General features: G+C 31.1%; 1 long non-coding RNA gene across 1 annotated transcript; it reads left to right on the forward strand.

Annotated features, from left to right (window-relative positions):
• The first annotated feature begins 1133 nt into the window (after positions 1-1133).
• Positions 1134-13747, forward strand: LOC106882214 (uncharacterized). The gene is made up of 2 exons (XR_001410969.2): positions 1134-2225; positions 9976-13747. It is a non-coding gene; the product is annotated as an uncharacterized LOC106882214 (long non-coding RNA).
• Positions 13748-15147: the final 1400 nt, after the last annotated feature.

A 15147-nucleotide genomic window follows, 5' to 3' on the forward strand; every position in this document is an offset into this window, starting at 1 on the left:
AAAGCAAGTAACCTGTTCTGTTCTGGCCCCTTCTTTCATACTTCAACCCTTCATCTCTTAGCATAAAAGCTGCCTCCTTCTCTACTATAGCACCACTCAGTCAAAAGGGACCTTAGTCATGAAGGCTGCAGGGCAACCTCACTAATGCTGGTGCATGAAAAAAGCACTCAGTACATGTTGTGAATGGTTTGGCTTTGAGAAGTACATCCAGGCATACAAATCATACCAAGGCAAGCATGGCAACGCAATGCATTTCTTCAGAGCAATCTAGGTCATGCCACCCTATAATGCACCCTATATATGCATTATATATATATATATATATATATATATATATATGCATACATATACAGTAAACATAAGGATATTTGGGTGGTTACTTCAGTCAGCAATCTTGCAAACACCAGCTACCTGAATGTATCTTTTGAGTGAGTAGAAATATTAGTTTCGCACAAACTAAAAGTTACCATCAGTCATGCATTATAAAATATCAAACAAAGAATGGTATTTTTAGTAACACTTATATTCTGTGGTTTACAGCTGTTCCGCAATATATGGGTGACAAATCATATAATGAGTGGATACACATGGAAGAGAACAATGTTTATGCAATGTTTATTTATTAAAAGACAAATAGTCATCTAGTCAGGACCCTAGTTATAATCTATGTTACATAATCATTGATGTATTCCGTATATTACAACTTATTTGATTTATCACACATTATCAAAACAGCTGTAAACCATGGGGTAAATATGATACCAACAATTCCATACTTTGCTTATTTTATATGCACCATGCAGAGCCATGTAAAAGCACCCAGCACACTAAGTAAAGTGGTTGACATGAGGAAGGGCATCCAACCAAAGCAACCACACCAAAACAGACTGGAATCTGGTGCAGCTCCCCAACTTGCCAGCTCTGGTCAAACTGTTCAACCCATGCCACAGCATGGACAACAGATGTTAAATGATGATGCATATGTGTACATAAGCATGAGTATATACATACATGAATGTATATATGTATGCATGCATATATATATATATATATATATATATATATATATATATATATATATATATATATATATATCCATATGCACACACATATACACAAATGCATGTGTGTAAACTAACTACACATACACTTTTATAATACACACACATATATATATATAGTATTTATGTCTGTTGTGTGTATATATATATATACATATATACATATGTGTGTGTGTGTGTGTATATATATATATATTCAGAGTGTCCCCAAAAAATGTATACATATATTAAATGATAAAATGCGTTTCATTTACAAAAGTTTATAGAATCTATAGTATTTCTCTATGAACTTTTTTTCAAACTGACCATTCTGATTGAGGAACTGCTAATAGCACAAATCAATGGTATCCAAAACATCAAGAAGCAGTTCATTTGATATTCATGTTCATTCTCATTCAATGGCTGACCTCAACTCATTGACTGTTGCTTGTTTTGTATTGTACACTATATCTTTTAAGTATCACCATAAAAAAATTTTTTGAGTGATGCGAGGTCTAGTGATCACTAAGGGTTTTCCACTTGAAACTCTTTGTCCAGTCTATTTGTCTGGCTAAATCTCATCAAGCTAGGCCCTACATTACTATGGTAATATGGATGTGCCCCGTCTTGCTGGAAATAAAACTCCACATTTTGAAAATTTTCTTGAATTTGTTGGCATGATAAAATGGCTCGAGTATATTCAATCACTCACAGTACTGTTAAAAATGAATGGTTTAACTTACCAGCTGCTCCTGTGGTGTTCCTCTGTTATATGCAGATCCCCAATCAGTGCAACTGTGGTGGTTAATCGATCCATTTAATTTATATGTAGCTTCATCACTCCAAACAATCTTTGTTGCAAAGTGCACATCTTCTACACATTTTGCCAAGTACCATTTACAAAACTCCATTCTCCAGTCTATATCATCATCATTTAGAGCAACGACTATTCATGGAATGCAACTTTTCCAAGGAGAGCACTTCAAAATGCAAATGAAGTTTGATTTTGAAATTCCTGTCTCATGACTCACTTGCCATGCAGATTTTCTTGAACTCCATCAATTTATTTCTAGTACCCTGTCTTACTTCATGAGGCTCGTCAATATCCACGGTCTTCAAGAAGATTTCTTGTGGAGATTCTGAACTGTTCCATCTGCTTCAAACTTATCTCTAATTCAAATTATGGTAAGTCACATAGATGGACCTACTTTAAACTTCCTCCTAAGCAGTCTTTGCACTTCGACTGTGTTTTCAAACTTCCCATAAGGAGAAATTTCCTTTGTTCAAATCTCACCTGGCTCCCTTCATTATTTCTAAAAGGCTAAATCTGAAAAGAAATGGAAATTGATTTAACAGATGTTAAAGTAAGCATGCATTCTTTTGGGACACTGTGTGTGTGTGTGTTTGTGTATATAAATTGCATTTCATATTCAAGACTCTGATGAGGCTATAAGGTGTTACTCAGACAATCAACTATGAGTCCACTGCATCTTATTGCAGGAACAGCTTTAAGCTAATTTATTCATTAGTCATCTTCACACACATACTTGTCTCTTCTCTTTCCTTGATGGCATGTCAGTTCACAGAATTTATTTTGAATCTGTGCTTTGCTTTGAGATCAACATTATTTTTTTTTTTTTTTTTTTGAAGCTGATAAAACAAAGTACTGATTGGCTGGACTACCAAAAGGTATGTTCCAACTCTTTGCTTTCTGATGGCAGCATTTGCAACAAAACTTGTGCCAAATCAGCAGCTTTTCCTTTGACTAAACATCAGCGGTATCTAAAGAAGAGACTTAGATACATGGGTAATTGCTAGACTTCTTCAAACAAAATCTTTTCCCAGTCCTGCACATAAATTTACAGATGCATGGTCTACATGGGTTAATGAAGGCCTCCGAAGTATGAATATTCTATGTAAGATAACAAGGCATCTGGCTGAGCAGATATCTGGCTGAGTCAATGCAGCCACCTCTACTCAGCTGCTCGATCTGCAAGAAATAGTAGCCAGTATATTACATATATATATCATTATTTAATGTCCTTATTTCCATGCTGATATGGAGTGGACTGTTTGACAGGAACCAACAAGCCAGAGTTTCTACAGCTGGATGTCGTTCTTAACACCAATAATTTTACAGAGTGTACTGAGTGCTTTTTTCATGGCACCAACATCAGTGAGGCTGCCAAGTACCTAGAAAACGATACCTCTTTGATTGAATGGTACATAGTAAAGAAGGATATGATAGTATGATAGATGGACAGGAGCAGGGGGGTCTTGTTGAAAAGTTGAATACATGGCTTCCCCAACTGGACAGTCTATATATATATATATATATATATATATATATATATATATATATATAGGGAGAATTCACAAAAAAAACAACAGGCAAAGACAGGTGGTGTAGAAAACAAATAGATGTATTAGTATAACGCTCGGGAATTGAGAAAGTATTTAACGTTTCGAGTCTACGCTCTTCTACAGAAAGGAACACAGAAAGAAACAAGGAGAGAGAAAAATGTGTGTAGTGGTCAGCGATCTACATATATATATATATATATATATATATACATGCGCGCGCACACACACACACACAAGTGACATGTATAGACATTTAATAACTATGTATATAGGTTCTTTATACCTATTTATTTATGTTTATATCTATGTAGTGAGTGTGTATAATAAAATAAAAGATGCACAGACAGTTGTGAAGGTATCACATCACATATAAATGGTTTGCTACTTTTGCAACTACTGGCTCATCTTTTATTTTATTATACCTTCATTAACTCAACCAATACATTATCTCAAGCCAACTCCTATTTGAACTAATTACATATTCCCTTCGTTCAACGTTGGATTTGAGGTACTTGGTCTGAACACTTATTGTGTATATCTATTACACACCATTTTCTTTTACATCTTACTTATTTTGTGTGTGTGTGTGTGTGTGTGTGTTCTCTATAGTGCATACTTATTTTTCTTCTTTATAGTTCAACTAATTTCTTATTGTTCTTATCCATCGTCCTTGTTTGTTGTTGTAAATGTTGTTGTTATCTTCAACTTTTTTTCTCTTTTCAATCTCAAATGTTGTGTTTCTGTGATACACTTGTGTGATTTTTTCCCCACACATTTCTTTATATTTTTCTGTGATTTTCTGTTTTGTCTTTTTTTCACTATTGTGTGCAGTGTTTAAAGGGCTTGTCTTTCCATCAGTATTTTCGCCAATATTCCCACCCCAACCCTCAGCTCAAAAAAATATATATTTTATTAAACTCATTAAGCCCATTCTGAAATAATACAGACATTTCACCACAGTTGCAGTTTCCCACCACCATCACCATGAACTCTCACCAACTTTGTTAGACCCCATTTCAAATGTCCCCAGAAGTTAGTAGTCAAGAGGGTTAAAGTTTGGAGGGGAGTGTGAACCAAATCTACCTTATATTTTCAATAATAGATATTGGTTATTTGCAAATTATTGGCTCTGATGTTCATTTTGTAGTTATCTGGATTTAAAACCCCACTGTCAGCATCTTGAGCTTGCTACTGATTGAGCTGTTACATTCTACAAACTGTTTATCTTCTTATCCTTTGACTTGTTTCAGTCATTGGACTGCAGCCATTCTCAGGCACTACCTTGAAGGGTACTTATATTGGGAGGTGGGGGTATTATTATTATCATAATTATTAGTACTTATTTCAAAGTCTGCTACTTATGATATCAGTCCCTTTTGCCAAACTCCCTAAGCTATGGAGACATAAATAAATCAACACTGGATGCTAAGTGGTGAGGAGATAAACACATATACACACACACACAGAGTTTTAAATTCTTTTCGTGAAGCATCTGCAACCAAGATGCATTTCATAGTCCTTCACCAGAAATTTTGGTCCTCTTTTAGCATTAGTAGGTCCACAACTTTCCTGTTCTGCATCTATCCTAACAATATCAATGTAAAGTGATCTTCATCCTCTATTAACCCTTACCGAGTAGGAACTGAGTTCTGTGCATGTGCACTTGAGACAGGGGAACCATTTTTGGTAGTGGAGGTACTTTCTGGAATTCTCCAAATTTCATATGATGCCCCATATGCACATTTTATTTTCACTGGCTGATAAAACGAGGCTGTGAGAAGTGATTTACATATGATTAGCATGTTACATCACCTGCAAAAATTTAATCAGCACAGTGAGAGTTAAGGTGTGAAAGTCTCCAAAATATAACATCTGATATGACCTGTTATTCAACAAATCCTTGCTACCCAATCTCTATTTGCAACACAAAGGTACATAACTTTATTAGACATAGCTTCAGGCTTAAGAATAACCAAAAGAGTCTAATCTTTGGTTTTAAAATCTCTGTAGGTAGTTTTGATTTCCTAATCGTTTTTGTAAATATATTAAGGAGACATCTCTGACTTAAGTTTATGAAAATGCACAGGAAGAAAAAAACAACAATGTTTATTTATTCCCTAATATCTTTAATAAAAGTAAGATAATCTGTATTTCATGAACTAAGTTATGATTTCTAGTTAAATCTAGTCAATTGAATGGATTGTAATGAGATGTAGAAGATGGTATTGATTTGAAAAAACACTTAATCTATATATGTGTGTGTGTGTGTGTGTGTGTGTGTGTGTGAGAGAGAGAGAGAAAGAAAATGTGCGTGTATATGTTTTATATACACATAGTATGTGTATGTATGTATGATATATATATATATATATATATATATAGTGTATGTGTGTATATACACTGTATGTCAAATTATGAGGCAACTCAGTTTTTTCGCAATAACAGAGTATTTATTTGTTTGAATCCAGATATTTTTCCATTGCATGTACTGTACCAAAATAAATCTGATCTACCCATACATAAAGAAACAACGTTCATTTTTGTTAATAGGCATCATTTTTTTACCATCCTAAATTATTAGGGAGATCTAACAAAAATGCTAATTATGCAAAAACAAACATTTATTTAATGCGACAATTTTTAACAACAAATATAATCATAACGGACTTTATAATGAACATAATAATATGTTTGAATGGAAATAATACAAGAAATATGATGTCATAAAATTCTTAATGATGGATGTATGATCCTCCACATGAGAGAACATCCCTGATGCATTTATCCATTGCATTTGTCAAGGTAACTATTTCATCTGGTGTAATACTGTCAGCAGCATCCACAATAGCTTCTCAGAGAGCATCTTTCATTGAAAACTGCCACCCATCTTGATATATCTTCCTCTTCAGAACACTCCATAGATCTTCAATCTGGTTTAAGTTGGATGAACACGCTAGCCACTTCATCAAACGGTGTCCAGAGAAGTCTAATTGCTGTTGGTATTCCAGAGATTTCTTAGCAGCATGGGAGGGCGCATTATCTGGCATGAATACCAGCATTCTCTTTAATGAAACTTTCTGCTTCTTCAACCATGGCTTAAAATTGTCCGCCAAAAAGGCAACATAGGCATTAGATCTCATCTTAATTCCGTCTAGAACTTTCCAAGAACCAACCAACTTATCTCCAATGATGCCAGTCCAAACCATAACTCCGCCTCCCCTTTGTTGGCGTCTCAAACGATGAGGGCGATTTCCGCTCATTGCAACTTATCCTTTACTCCACCCATCTGGTCCGTCTAGGGTAGCATGACATTCGTCGGTAAAAATTAATTTTACTACAGTACGCGCAGGCAGATGTTGCCATCATTCAGTGAAAAAATAATTCAAACTTATTTCGATAAAACAGAGCTGCCTAATAATTTGACACACAGTGTATATGTATGAGTGTATATGTGTGTGCTTGTATCTGTGTATATATTTGTGTAGATTTGTGTGTTTGCAGAACTGTGTTCAACTTGTAATAGTCATTTGTAAAGAAAATCAAATGTGTTCATGGTATTTTCTAAAAATGTTTTTAAAAAAAAAAAGTAACAGGTAATTATATCTAGTTGAAACATGACAAAACATACACATGACAAAAAGAAAACAGCTTTCTGTAACCAAAATATTACTGACTCAATTTAGAGAGAAATAACATTTTCCAAATCTCTTTGAATAATCTCTACAGTACTGTAAGTTATTAAGATTGTCCTGTCCGACACAGTTGACAGTTGCTGTAAAGGACAATGACATTACTTTCAGTGAATTTGTCAATGTTGAAAGATTCCAGACTCAGAATAATAAACAGCCTGCTTGAGACACCCCTAGCTCTATGATACAAATTCCCTGTTTTGAAGTGGCCTTTCATTAAAATTTCATTTTAATTTGTTCCAAGTAGCAGCTTAGCAAAGTTTTTTTTCTTTTAGCTAAATTCTTTATTTTTAAAATTGAATTAAACAAAATAAGCATATTTTAACAGAAATATGATAACAAAAATTTGTTACCCTATTTCTATTTATCATTTTACAGTTGAAATACACTGTCTTTTTCTTTCAACAAATAATTTTGAAAATAATGAAGAATTTGGTGGAATAACTGTGCTGGTTGATGCTGTTAATGTTCTGTATGAACCATTGCAGGACAATATTTGCTAGTTATGTAAACTTATTTTGTGAATTAAATGAAAACAAAGTTAATACGAAGTAAGACTCTGAAATTTAATGTTAACTTAGAAAAAGAATAAAATATACAAGATATGAAACCACACCAGCAAAAGTCTGAGAAAATTCACAGCAATATTACCTCTCCATCTATAGTTTGAAACAGGTCAATAAGAAAGAAGGATTAATGAATTTTGGTGAGGAAAGAAGCTAGTTCTAAAGTGCACTGTTTGAAGTTGATGAAAGGGACAGATGTCCTTTTTTTGTGGTGGAAGTACTTGCAGGTGGTGCAATGCATTAAAAATTGTTTTTACTTGTGGTGGTGAGAAAATACCTCCTAGTTGATGCTGCTTGGTACTTTCTTCCAGGTATTGCATGCATTTTTCTTTGCCTTTATCTTCTGCAACAAATGTCAATAAATTATCTATGGGCTTTGTGACTGAGTCACTAAAGATTTTTGTAGTTCAGTCATTACTTGGGGTTGTGATTGAGCTGCTCATCAGTTTCATGGTTGAGCCACTTGGTTTTGCAGCTGAGATAACTATTTGTTTTGTGAATGCGCTATTTTTCAATTTTGTGTGTGTGTGTGTGTATGTGTGTGTGTGTGTGTGTGTGTGTGTGTGTGTGTGTGTGTGTGTGTGTGTGTGTGTGTGTGTGTGTGTGCACATGTGTAATGTTGATGAGCATCTGGTTTCAAAGAAAATAATGCTTCACAGAAAACTTTAGAGAAATGTTTCAAAAGTGCTGGTAACATTTCGCTAAGGTCCAACAACAAAGTCTTTAAGAATAACTACACAATTTGTTTCTTTTTCTCTCTCTCTCACACACACACACACACATATATATATATAAACAAAAGATAGTGGCACAAGTGATATTTAAATTTTTGAATAGTTTTCTTTCAAAAGAAATATTCAATGTTTTCAGTAGAAAACAACTTTTGTTTCCTCTTCCTGTTTTGTATTCCATCCACTATGTCATTGTTCAGTCTTTGGACAATTCCAGTAGTGTATCAGCTTTTCTGGTTCCTAGTCCCTCACTCAATCCTTTCTCTCTTTTCTGAAGAAAGAGATTCTATAAGAAGGTGCTTACAACCCTTCATTAAGAGCAACCAATTCTAAAAGGAAGACAGAAAGAAGTATTGACACCCAACCCATCTCAAGTATTTGAAAGGCAATTTATTTTCTTGACCCCAGAAGAATGAAAGGGGAAGTTGACCTTGCCAAGATCTGAACTTGAGATGCAAAGAACCAGAACAACCAGAACAAATATTTCACGGCACGTCCCAACACACTAACGATATTGACAGCTTACCACCAAAAGAAGAGATATTAATGTTGTTTACAGGCCACTTCCAGCTCTCAAGATCCCTTTGTCCCAGTTATCTTACAGTGGATTGGCTCATTTGCCATGGCTGGCTAACTTACTAGATTTCTGTTGAAATATACAATCTTTGTTTCAATTAATAAAATATTTATTAAAATAATTTTGTTATTGTTGAGCTGACTTTTGAAACATAGATTAGTGTAACATTTTGACAGAAGATTTTTTTTCAATCAAAATCACTTTGGATAATAGAATCAGAAGCAGTTTCAGGTTGGCTGCTATTAAATAAGCTTAACCAAAATTGAGCATCTATAAACACTGTAATTTTTTTTCCATTTTATTTTTTTATGAGGGATATGATGTGAATTGAAATACTGAACTACAGGCTATAATATAATTACAGCCATTTAGGTGAACTCAGAAATAGAACACTGAAGCTCGATCAACATTGATCAGGTTCTTATGTTCTATTATGATCAAAGACAGATTCCCATTTTCATTTTATAAAGAGATGAATGTCAGAAATTAACATTTACCAGTAAAATTTAATGTACTATTCTGACCATATACATATTTATAGACTTTCAGTGGGGCAAGAAAACAATCTTGTCCCTAAACAAAATAAATGAGGAAAATAGTGGTGGTGGTGATGATGATGGTGGTGGTGGTGGTGGTGGTGATGATGGTGGTGGTGGGAAAGGTGGGGGTATTAATAATCTGGTGAGCCTTCAATATATTAAAAAAAACATTTATGTATTAAATCTTGTAGAAATTATGTTTATAACCTAAAAAAAAATTGTAAACGTTTGTTGTATTATGTACTAAAAAAATGAGATAAAAATAGATAAATATCTATGATATTATTGTATTGCAATGTATAAAAAGAATGTAAGTTATAGTATATTGTGTAATAAATATTCAAATTATATGTAATACCTATATATGTAAAATATATATATATATATATATATGCATGAATGAATAGAAAAAAAAAACTAAACAATTCCTCCAGTCACTAATTGCTTTCAATATTTGATTCTTTTTCAGGAGGCCAACAAATACGGCTCACCAAGAATTACTAAGCAGATTTTTAAAGATATCTTTTAGGATGTTTACTTCCTATTCAAACGCTGAACGCTTTCTCACCAAGGCCAAAAAGGAAAACAAAACAAAAAACAATAATAATAATTATAATAATAATAATAAAACCAAAAAAAAAATAACGATAATAAAAAGAACTGAACAAAAGAATGCTAAAAGCCTACCGAGGTCACATTGAAGAGAAGAAAAATGCTGTATACATATCGAACACGTGTTCAAAGTTATTTTATTTATTTAATTTATATATTTTTTCCAAATATTTTTCCCCCTTTTTTTGTGTCATTTATTTATAAACATATATATATGTATATATATCTATCTGTCTATATATATATATATATATATATATTTCCTCTCAGAAACGGTCATTAATTTTAGGGTGACCAACTGCGTTAGTACTTTAGCTTCCACTGCACTTGTAGTACTGTGTAATAACTTTTAGAGCTTTTTCGTGGCGAATAATAGAGATTATTTTAGAAATTGTTGTCATTTTTTCCGATGCTTATCATTTCAAAGATTCAAAAATGAATGAGTGAAGTGTGTAAATTTGCTGAAGACATTCCAAAGAACACAGGAGGATTACAGGTGCTTGCAATGCACAATTATCACCTTCATTTGTATAAACATTGCTTCGGTCTACCATTTTAGCCGCTTCTATGAAATAGATGGAATAACAGGCTGGTAGAGAAATGCATGGGTTGTGCATATTTTAGTACATACACAAAAGAGAAAAAAAAACAAAAAAAAACCACTCTTATGTATATAGACTGGGTGGGTGGCAAAGAATATAACTGAATGATAATTAATAAGCAATTAAAACCACAAAGATTATATATATATATATACACACACACACACATGTATGTATATATATGTATGCATGTCTGAGTAAGTGTGCGTATGTAAGAATACATCCATGTATATAGAGATATATATATACACATATTCATGTGGGTGTATATATAAATACTTGAATATATGCATCACTATGTATATATAAATGTGTCTATATGTACATGTATATGCACATGTGTGTGTGTGTGTGTGTGTATGTAAGTATGTGTGTGTACATAACACATTTGCCAGTATGAATGGTTTTTATTGCACACAATTTAAATTATTTCCTGATTTTTTTTAATGTGAAAAATATAACAAAGGCAAAATTTATACACATGCACACACATGCAAATGCACGCACATGTTAATGTATAAAATGCACATAGACACACAAACACATGGAAAACACGTATGCACACTCTTGCACAATGCCATATTTGAAGAAAAGATGGTAAATACAGTATTCTTTAGAAAAGAAAAATAAGTTCTGAGATTTCTGAATGAAATAAATTCTGTTGTAACAATTAAAAGGAATTAACGAACAGAGAACTAGAACTGTTCTAAAGGCTGACATAGAAACAATGCAAACATTTTCACTTCATACATAGATACACACATAGGCACATGTATATATTATGTAGGCAAGCATATTAAAGCTGACTTCACATTTTATAAATATATAGACATACATGCAAATATGCATACATGAATACATATATATATGATGTAATGTTTACATTCATGTCTTTATATTTATACATATGTAAGTAAAAAAATATATATACTATACATACACACTCACATCTATATACATGCATATATATGTCTAATTCACATATATAGTAATCATATATATATGCAGAGTCATCTATGTGTGCATATGTGTACACATATACATTTCTATATATGTAAGAGTGTATATATTCATATATATATGCATATATTCTTCTTATGAGCATATACACATATGTGTGAGTATATATTTATATACATACATACATACATACCATATATATATATATATATATATATATATTGGTTAACACGATAGTTAATCAGCTTGTAGAAAGATCGGCATAATGTATAGGTTTAGAATTTTTCTGCAGAGTTTAGACAGAATTGGAAAAGTGTGAGGGAGGAGATAGGAGTAAATATACTAACTAGCCAATATTATCATTAATAACAAAAACAACTGTAGCAATATATATGACAATAGCAAGACTTAAAGAGATAGAAAGAATAAATTTCATACATGCTAATTCTCTCACCTACCCACTTAGCAAACTATGTATTTTCATTCAAGGTAGACTTTAAACATATATATATATATATATAAATGTGGGTGGGTGTGTATAGATGTATATATATGTATATATCTATGTGTGCGTACATGTATATTTACATATATAAAAGTGTGCATGTGTATGTATATAGAAGTGTGTATATGGATGTGTGTTTTCAGGTGTTATATATATATATATATATATATATATATATATATATATATATATATATATATATATATATATATATATATAATATGGTGAATGTGTGTGCATGTGTGGGTGTATATATATCTTCTATATTTATTATGAATACCATGAATCTTATTTATTGCGTTGAGGAATATTTATGAAATCAGCTCTATATTTTTTCGGTCATATAGAATCCAGAATCATTGTAGACTTGCTTCAGAAGAGGAGGGAATCAGCTTACAAAGTCAAGGAGTGCCAAAGTTTCTTTATGGTACCTTCTTCAAAGTACTCTTGAATCAACATATATTCTTTTCTCTGAAAATTAGACATACACTACACACCAAATTATGGAACTAGATTTAGTGCATACATGCTTTATATATATATATATTTATGCATACATATATATATGAAGCATGTATATCTATGTATATAAATATTTTACATTGTATGTATACATCCAAAATGAAAAAAACTCTGATAGAACTATTTCAAAATTCTTATATATTTATATAATTTGCATTTAAAATTATAGTTATTTTAGGGGGAAAAATATCTACAGATTCTTGCAATTTAATCATTAACTAATCCACAGACCAACTTACACAGGTAATTATCTTACAAATATTTAAAAATCTTAATTTTTAAAAATATATATACGCAGAAAAAAATAGATTGAATCAATGATATGTACAAAGAAAATACAACACATATCTTTAATATTAATTAAAACTTTCACACAACACATATACATGCGCACACACTCATATACACATTTACATACACACACATATCTATCTATAAATATATAGAGGTTCAAATAAGTTGACAAAATTTTTTTCAAAGAACAACTACAGAAGAAAGAAAGAAAATTTAACTTTAAAAAAAAAAATCACAAAATAAAATTTCAGAAAAAATATTAAAAAAAAAATACTTTAGAAACTTTTTTATTTTTATTTATTATTATTTTTTTGCAATATATCAAATTTGCCATGTTATCATCGCATTTTTTCTATAAATATATGTAAATAGAAAGAAAAAAAGAAAAGAAAAAGACTGAAAAAAATATCACATCTTGTTTTTTTTTTAATTTTTTTCAAATTCCAATTGTATATTTAATAATTAATTTATTTATTTTTAACTAATATTTCGCAAAAAAAAAAACTCAAAAAAAAAAATCATTAGATATATTGCATTACTAAAAAATATATAAAAACCCACCCTGCAAAAAAGTCAACCAAGTGAGGAATATGTTATAATCTAGAAAATTCTTTACCTCATTCCCACCGAACATACCACAGTCAGACAATAATAATAATACCCTCCTCCATAAAAATAAATTTCAACAATAATTAGCACTTGCAAAAATAAATATATGTACAAACAATCATATTTATACATACATACATACATACATAGCACATACATGTATCAGCTTCTATATAAGCAGATATCAAAAGAATAATTCAAACTAAAAGACATTTTTTTTTCTTTTATCCCCAAACCCTTGCAACAAAAAAAAATTGCTTTGCGTTTTGTAACAGGCTTGCAACAGCCATGCAAGAGTCTTAACAATGCTGCTCAATAAATAACTAAAAATTAAATTAAAATAAAATATTTACATTAAATTATAAATTAATATATCATTTTTATGAAACCATATACAAAAAAAAATTACCAAAAAAAGATTTAAAAAAACAGAAGAGAATCAGAGAAAAAGAAAATAAATGTAATTATAACACAAGAGGAAGTTTTACAATTTTTAAACATAATACTTTCAATTTTACACATTAATTTTAATAGCTTTTGTTCTTGCATATATATATATACACACACATATACATAAATATATATATATATATATATATATATGTATATATGTACCTATATATATTTATGCATATATGTATGTAAATGTTTGTATGTATGCACATATGTATCTGTTTGTATGCATACATACATATATATATATATATATATATATATATATATATATATATATTGTGTGTGTGTGTGTGTGTGTGTGTGATTTCTTTCAGCTGATTCAATTTACTGTTATTTTAGAGTTACCTTTGGCTCTGTTTAATTCATTTGACTAAATTAACTGGATTCAGTTTCTTTTTTCTGATGAACCAACAAATTGTCAAGCACACTCTAAAATAACAATCAACATGATTAGCTGAAATAAATTATATTCTACCATGGTATTGAGCACTTTTTTATCCTTAATACCTATATATATATATATATATATATGTACACACCCACACACAAATGTATGTATGTATACAAACACACATGTACATATTAAAACTCGTGGTGCTCAAATTGTTTGAGAAGAAGAATCAAATAAATGAGGAAATTATATATTCACACACATACATATATGCATGCACATGCATATATATGTATACATATACATCCACACATATATATATATTCGTACATACACACACACACATATGGATGCATACATGATCATACATAGATATAAATATGCATACAGTTTTAAATTTTACTTTGGTATTAATTTAAGTTTTCCATTAAAACGTATGACTTGCTCAGCCAAGAATTCTGAGTTATAGTATAAAAGAATAAAATTATGCATTTTTTTTTTTTAATAAATATTGAGAAATTCTACGTCTGTTAAAATTCTACACTGCAAGAAGTAGTCTTCTTATTAAAATTCTGAACATCAAATATAAAGTTAGTGCCCCATTCACCAACCTCCCTAGCAATACATTATGACATTAGAAAGACATAAATTAATAAAAGCCCAGCCTGCCCAATACACACACACACATAT

The sequence above is a fragment of the Octopus bimaculoides genome, unplaced genomic scaffold (genome assembly GCF_001194135.2).
Source record: "Octopus bimaculoides isolate UCB-OBI-ISO-001 unplaced genomic scaffold, ASM119413v2 Scaffold_197124, whole genome shotgun sequence".
Taxonomy (NCBI): domain Eukaryota; kingdom Metazoa; phylum Mollusca; class Cephalopoda; order Octopoda; family Octopodidae; genus Octopus; species Octopus bimaculoides.